Raw genomic sequence first — 7,072 nt, forward strand, 5'->3', positions numbered from 1 at the left:
AGGGGTTCCCTGGTAGCTCAGCTGGTAAAGAATCCACCTGTGATACAGAAGACCCTGGTTCAATTCCTGGGTCGGGAAGATCCCCTGGAGAAGGGAGAGGCTAGCCGCTCCAGTATTTTGGGGCTTCCTTGGTGACCCAAACAGTGAAGAATCCGCTTGCGATGAGGGAGACCTGGGTTCAATCCTGATTTGGGAAGATCCCCTGGAGGAGGGCATGTCAACCCACTCTAGCATTCTTGCCTGGAGAATCCCCATGGATTGGTGGGCTACAGTCCATGGGGTTGCAAAGAGTCAGACATGACTGAGCTGACTAAGCACAGGAGTTTTAGAAGCAAGCAGCCTGGCAAGCTGATCACTATAATAGCAGTAATAATACAATGCCAGGTGGAATTTATTGGACATTTGTAATGGGTCAGGCACGCTTCTAAGCACCTTTCATGCAGGCTCAGCCACTCAGTTGCATCTGACTGTTTTCAATATCATGCACTCCTCTGTCCAAGAATGCTGAAGTGGGTTGCCATTTCCTCCTCCAGGGGATCTTCGCAACCCAGGAATCGAACCTGCATCTCTTGCATCTCCAGCATTGGCAGCAGGATTCTTTACCTCTGAGCCACCTGGGAAGCCCAGATTCCATGACTCAGCCCATCTTCTGAGGCACTGTTGTCTTGGTTGGTTTGTGGTTATTTTGAATTGGGGAACCCTTTCTAAGAATATGATTGTTCTCTAGAATACCTGTGGAAAGGGAGCAGCTCTGGTAGAGACAGGCGTGGAAGGCCCAGGTGGCTCCCTTCCACGGGAGCACCTCTTGGAAATACAAGTTGCTTTCCCAGTTCTAAGAGGTGTGGCTGGGATTCGGGGAAGGAAATATGATGAGGGAAGCAAAGGCAAAGTGGTGTGATGTGTGAAAGACTCAGCTGGCCGTTGCCAGCTCTGAAGATGGAAGGGGCTATGAGCCAGGGAGTGCAGGCAGAAGGTGGAAAAGGAGAGAAAACATTCTCTCCTAGAACCTCCAGAAAAGAACAAAGTGTTGCTGACATTTTAATTTTAGCCCAGTGAGATCAGACTTCTGATCTACAGAACTATGAGATATTAAATGTATGTTATTTCAAGGGGGAAAAAAGAAAAGAAAAAGAGGTGTGTCTAGAACCTGACACAGTTTCCTGGGCCCCTCATACCCGGGCACAGTTCCCAGCTGGTCAAGTCACACCAACAAGTGGGGGAAGTGTGACCGCTGCCATAAGCTGGGATGCCCGAGAGTTCAAGGTCAGGGCTGGGGCTTTCTGAGCCTCAAGGTCAAGGTCCAAAATAAAGAGAAAGACAACAGAATCAAACTTTGGGGATTTTCCTGCAGAAGTAAATGAACTCTGCTGGGATCAGTGTCAGGGACACTAGAATAACTTTCTGGGAAGCCCCCTCCTCAATAGAGGAGATAAAGGAGGGCCTCTTGAGGGAGACGAAGTCAGGAGATAAAGCTGGTGACAGAGAGGAGGCTGGATGACTCTACCCAATGGGGCAGAGCCACCAGGAGGTGGGTGGCCCTTAGCTCCTTTGTCAGGGAGAACTCTAGAGTCTGGACCCTTGGGGCTGCCCTCTGTGCTGGTGGGGAGACTGAGGCCCAGAATGGCTGGTGGGGGGCGGGGGGGCTGGCCTAAAGTCTCAGAGCAGCAGTGGTGCCAGGGCCTAAATGGAGTGCCCCTTGAAGTGTTGGGCTCCAGGCACAAATAAGGGGGTGCCCTACACATGGCATGTGGCTTACTGCCTCTCCCCAAATAGGCTGACCTAGTTTTCTCGGTTTGGAGCAGGGTGTGCGTGTGCTTGTGTGTGTGTTATGTGGAGGGGGAACCGCCAGCTCTGGAGGAGCTGAAGACTGGGTATCCATGGCTGCCTCACTCCCAGCCCTTCCTTTCTGCTTCTCCCCAAGGAGGAACCTCTCACTGGGCCTTCTTTCCTCACAGAGCTCAGGGTTGAAAGCCTGACAAAATGCTCTTACTGCCCCAGCCCCAAAGCGGCCCATGGGTCTCCTTGGAGGCTGAAGTCCAGAACAGTTGTTTAGCTCCTTTCTCAAATCCTAGATAGGTCCAAACTAGAGAGGAAATGAATGATAAAAATGTAACTGTCTGGGACTTGCCTGGTGGCCCAGTGGCCAACACTCCAGGCACCCAATGCAGGGGGCCCGAGTTCGATCCCTGGTCTGGAAACTAGATCCCATATGCCACAATTAAGAGTGTGCTGCAACTAAGTCCTGGCACAGCCAAATAAAATAATTTTTTTTTTTTTAATGTAACCGTGTGATACCTGATACGCAGTATTATGAGCTAGGACCATTCTAAGCTCTCTTTACATCCCTCTTCATACACCCGTGTGGGAGGCACTTTTACTATCCTCATTTGCCAGATGAGGAAACTGAGGCTCAGAGAGGTTAAGTCCCCGGCCCACAGTCCCACAGCTAGTGAGGAAAAGAGGCCAGGATTCAAGTCCAGGCAACCCGACTCTAGAATCCAATTCCCTCTGGCTACAGCCAGCACAGCAGGGAATTAATGCAGGGATTCAACATCCCTTTGCTCAGTCTCCAGTGAGCTTGAAGAGTTGGTGAGGCCTGGAGGAGACAAATGCATCCGGGAATCAGATCTGAGGTCATGCCCCAGCTCCTCCATGTAGCACTTGAGGACTCTGAGCACTTGCTCTGGCTGGGTTTCCCCACCACCAAATGGGGATCCTTTAGGGAGAAGCCTCCCAAAATCAAGGAAAAGAAAAAAGCTAGCAGAGCTGAGAGGAAGGCTGGGGTGACAGTGCGGGGTCCCAAACTGCCAGGAGCCCCCACATGACCCCACGAGCACTGGCCACGGGTCTCATCAGATCCCAGGTGCTTGGGCTTCTCTGCCTGCAGATGCAGGGGACAGGGGTTCGATCCCTGATCCAGGAAGATCCCACATGCCATGGAGCAACTAAGCCTGTGCTCTAGAGCTGGGCAGCCACAACTACTGAGCCCTCATACTACAGCTACTAAAGCCTGCGTGGCCTAGAGTCTGTGCTCCAGAACAAGAGAAGCCAGCGCAATGAGAAACCCGTGCATTGCAACTAGAGAAAAGTCAGCAATGAAGGCCCAGCACAGCCAAGAAAAGATAAACAAATATTATGTTTTTTAATAAAAAAATTCCAGGTGCTTAAAAAGGGTGGGGTTTCTAGTTGGAAGAGTTTGTTACCTTGACCAGAGTAACCCAGAACCCCAAAACAGGCCCCAACCTCCACCCCACCGAGGTAGGGCATCTGATCCTTGTCACTTGGCTGGAGCCCCAGCCTTTCAGGGACGAAGCTAGGGGGCCCCATGTGAATGTAACCCACAAACGGCTGATGAGGCCCTTCCTTGCTAATTAACAGGGCCACATGACAGGAACCTGAAAAGGCTGGTCTGTCCCAGCAAGTCTCAGCCCGTCTGACCCAGGGTGCCAGGGAGAAGCCTTTGTCCAAGGGCAGAGGGGACGCCGGAGGTGGAGCTGGGCTGGGCTGGGAGAGCCACAGAATAGGGGAAGGGGGACCACTGGGGGACGGAGCCTCAGGGTTGGGGACTGGGGGAGGAGGAGCGTAGCAAACAGGCACCCCCCAACAACCCCGCCCGCTTCCAGGCTAGGACATGCTCCCCAAAGTATGGCCTACAGCCCTGGTGAACTTCACCTGAAAAAGTGTCTGAAGTGCATCAGAATCTGATCTTAACAAGGTCCCGGGTGGCTGGATGCACTAATTTTTGAGCTGCCTGGAGTCAGACTGACTGAGCCTCTGAGTGTTTCCTCAATTGAGAAAACAGTTTTTAGCATGGTGCTTCTTTCAGTAGATAAGCGCTTGCTAATGCAGGAGACTCAAGAGACATGGGTTCAATTCGTGGGTCAGGAAGCTCCCCTGGAGAAAAAATGGCAACCAGTATTCTTTCCTGGAGAATCCCATGGACAGAAGAGCCTGGTGGGCTACAATCCATGAGGTCGAAAAAGAGCTGGACATGACTGAGCATGAGGGGGAAAAATAATAATGATGAGGATGGTATTATTATCATTAATTTATTGGCTGGGAGAGAAGGGGCACCCTGTAGCCTGCAGTGGTCAAGGAAGGGCCTGGCTTTCTAAGTTGACCTACAGGAACAAGAGGAGCTTATATAATGCGACATCAGAGACGGGGTGTGTGTGTGTGTGTGTGTGTGTGTGTGTGTGTGTGTGTGTGTACTGAGCTGCCAGCAAACCGACATCAGAGACGGGTGTGTGTGTGTGTGTGTGTGTGTGTGTGTGTACTGAGCTGCCAGCAAACCGACATCAGAGACGGGTGTGTGTGTGTGTGTGTGGGGGGGTGTGTGTGTGTGTGTGTGTGTGTGTGTGTGTGTACTGAGCTGCCAGCAAACCGACATCAGAGACGGGTGTGTGTGTGTGTGTGTGTGTGTGTACTGAGCTGCCAGCAAACCACAGCACACCTCCAGGGGACACAAGTAAACAGAAATCTCCTTCACACCCCTGCCACGCACAGGTCAGCTTTCCTTTCGGGAGGCTGGTGCCAGCCTGTCCCAGGCCAGAAATATGTGCTCAGTGCCTGGAGTTCATGGCTTTCTTACCCGTTAGCCTGGCCTGAGACATGCGGTCCCCAGGAGCAGGACTAGTAGAACCTGCAGCCACCTTAGGGAGAACGCCCAGGGGTTCTCGTGGATAAGGAACTGGGATAGGCCCTATATATTTATGTAGAATTGCAGGACGTCCTCAGTGAGGAAGAGCACGGCAGCTCTACCTGGAGAAGATTCTCAAATTTTCCCATACAAAAGAGTCACCCAGGGGACTTCCCTGGCAGTCCAGTGGCTAAGACTCTGTGCTCCCAATGCAGGGGGCCTGGCTTCAGCCCCTTCAGTCAGGGAGCTAGATCCCACATGCTACAAGGAAGAGTTCATATGCCACAACTAAAGATCTCACACAGCCAAATAAATTAATTAATTTTTTAAAAATCACCTGGGAGTTGGTGAAAAGTCCAGGACCTGGGTCTTAGCCCAGAGATTCTGACTTCCTATACCTCAGGTGGGGCCCCCAGGAATCTGCATCTTAAGTAAGCATCCTAGGTGGCTGTGAGGAAGGTGACTTACATTTCGGAGGAAGGGCCCCCAGCAAGCAGGGCGTCCTATTGGTGGGGAGGGGTGGAGTGACAGTAGATAAGGAAGCTTGGCTCAACTAACCCAAGAGCCAAGGGAGGAGTCCAGAGCCACTGGCAGTCTGGTCTCTGGCTGCAGCAAGTCCCTTATCATGAGATTTAGAAAGATCCACATCTCTGTTTTCTCACGTACTTTAAAAAACAATTGTGTGGCCTTTTAAGACCCTTGGATGGGCCCAGCGGGGAGGCCTAGGCTTCATTAGGAATGCAATTGCATTAAGTGAAGCGCTTTAATAGTTACTGGATAAATACCAGGGAAATCCTGTAAGGAAAAATTTACCCATCACCACACTCACATGACTGTTTGCATTTTACCTGCTGCACCCAGCCTACCCTTGTGCAAACAGATTTTTACATGACTGTAGCCAAACAGCAAGTGCGTACTCCTTAATTCCCTTACATACTCCCCATTGATTTTCTTCCCCCTGAATCCTACCGGCTGTTCTCCAAGCGTATGGATACTGCCAGCATCTCAGGGAACGTCACAGACTCAGGGACCCTATGAAACTCTAATCTCAACCCCTTTGAGACCGCTTCACAGATCAGTTTCCTCTGGTCTACAGCAATGTTAGGAGGAAGAACTGAAGCAGGAAGCGCTCAGAGCTAGACATGCCCTGATAATAATAAACCAGGCAGGAGTTGACAGATTTGTTCTGTAAAGGGCCAGCTAGTAAATATCTCTGGCTTTGTGAGCCACACTGTCTCTGCTGCAGTCACTCAATTCTGCCCTTAGTAGCATGAAGGTAACCACAGAGACATGCAAATGATGGGCGTGACTGGTCATGTTCTAATAAAACTTTATTTACAAAAACAGGCCATGGGCCTTAATTTGCCAATCCTTGTTTAAGTGTCTTTCCTTTCGATGCTCTTTAAAGCACTGCCATACACAAAATTTAAGCACTCATTCTGTAAGGAGCCTGGATACCAGACTGCTAGACCCACTTAACAGAAACAAAAAATACTGAGGCCCAGACAGTGGCTAGGCCCCCAGTTATTGACAGAGGCGGACTCCAAAATAGGTCTGAGGTCTTCATCACATCTGAGAATCCTCACCATTAGTCCTTTCTGTCCCCAACTCCAACACATGTCCTGCTTAGCAGGAAGACTTTACACCCACTGGGGCCTGGGAAATACCCTGGAAACCCTGGAGAGCCATTCTGCCGGCTGCGCGTTGCTTCCCACCTCTCCACGTGGCACAGGCAGGCTGAGTCAGCTGGAGACCCAGTTGTGCCCTAGGGAACGGGAGGCTCCCTGGGCTCCAAGCCCTGCTGGTGGAGGCAGCAGCTGGCCAGAGGTGACTGGGCACCATGCCCACATCTCTTTACTGACCCCACCAGAAGTCTGTTCGGTGTAGGAAAAATGTTGGGGAATTTACCTATGGCAAAAATGTAGAGAAATATGTAAAGCAAAAATGTAGAGGTGTGCAAGGAAGGCATTCCCCTTGGGGAAGGAGTGTGGGGGGAGGTGTTCTCAGGTAGATGCCTCTCCATCCAAATTCCCCCTTGATTACCTTCCACTTTCGAGGCTTCCCTGGTGGCTCAGATGGTAAAAAATCCGCCTGCAATGCAGGAGACCCGGGGTTCGACCCCCGGGTCAGGAAGGCCCCATGGAGAAGGAAATGGCTACCCACTCCAGTAGTCTTGCCTGGAGAGTTCCAGGAGAAATCTGGTGGGCTACAGTCCACGGGGTCCCAGTGAGTCCAACACGACAGTGACTTTCATTCATTCATACCTTCCACAAAGTCACCTCTGCAAGCTGGAGTGTGGTCTCTGGAGCCCCACAACCTGGGTTCAAATATTGGCTCTGCCCCATGAGGGAAATTTGGGGGCAATGAAAATGTTTTAAAACTGAATTGTGCTGACAATTACACAGCTTGATAAGTCTACGAAAAAAAAAAAGA

The sequence above is a fragment of the Ovis canadensis genome, chromosome 20 (assembly GCF_042477335.2).
Source record: "Ovis canadensis isolate MfBH-ARS-UI-01 breed Bighorn chromosome 20, ARS-UI_OviCan_v2, whole genome shotgun sequence".
Taxonomy (NCBI): Eukaryota; Metazoa; Chordata; class Mammalia; order Artiodactyla; family Bovidae; genus Ovis; species Ovis canadensis.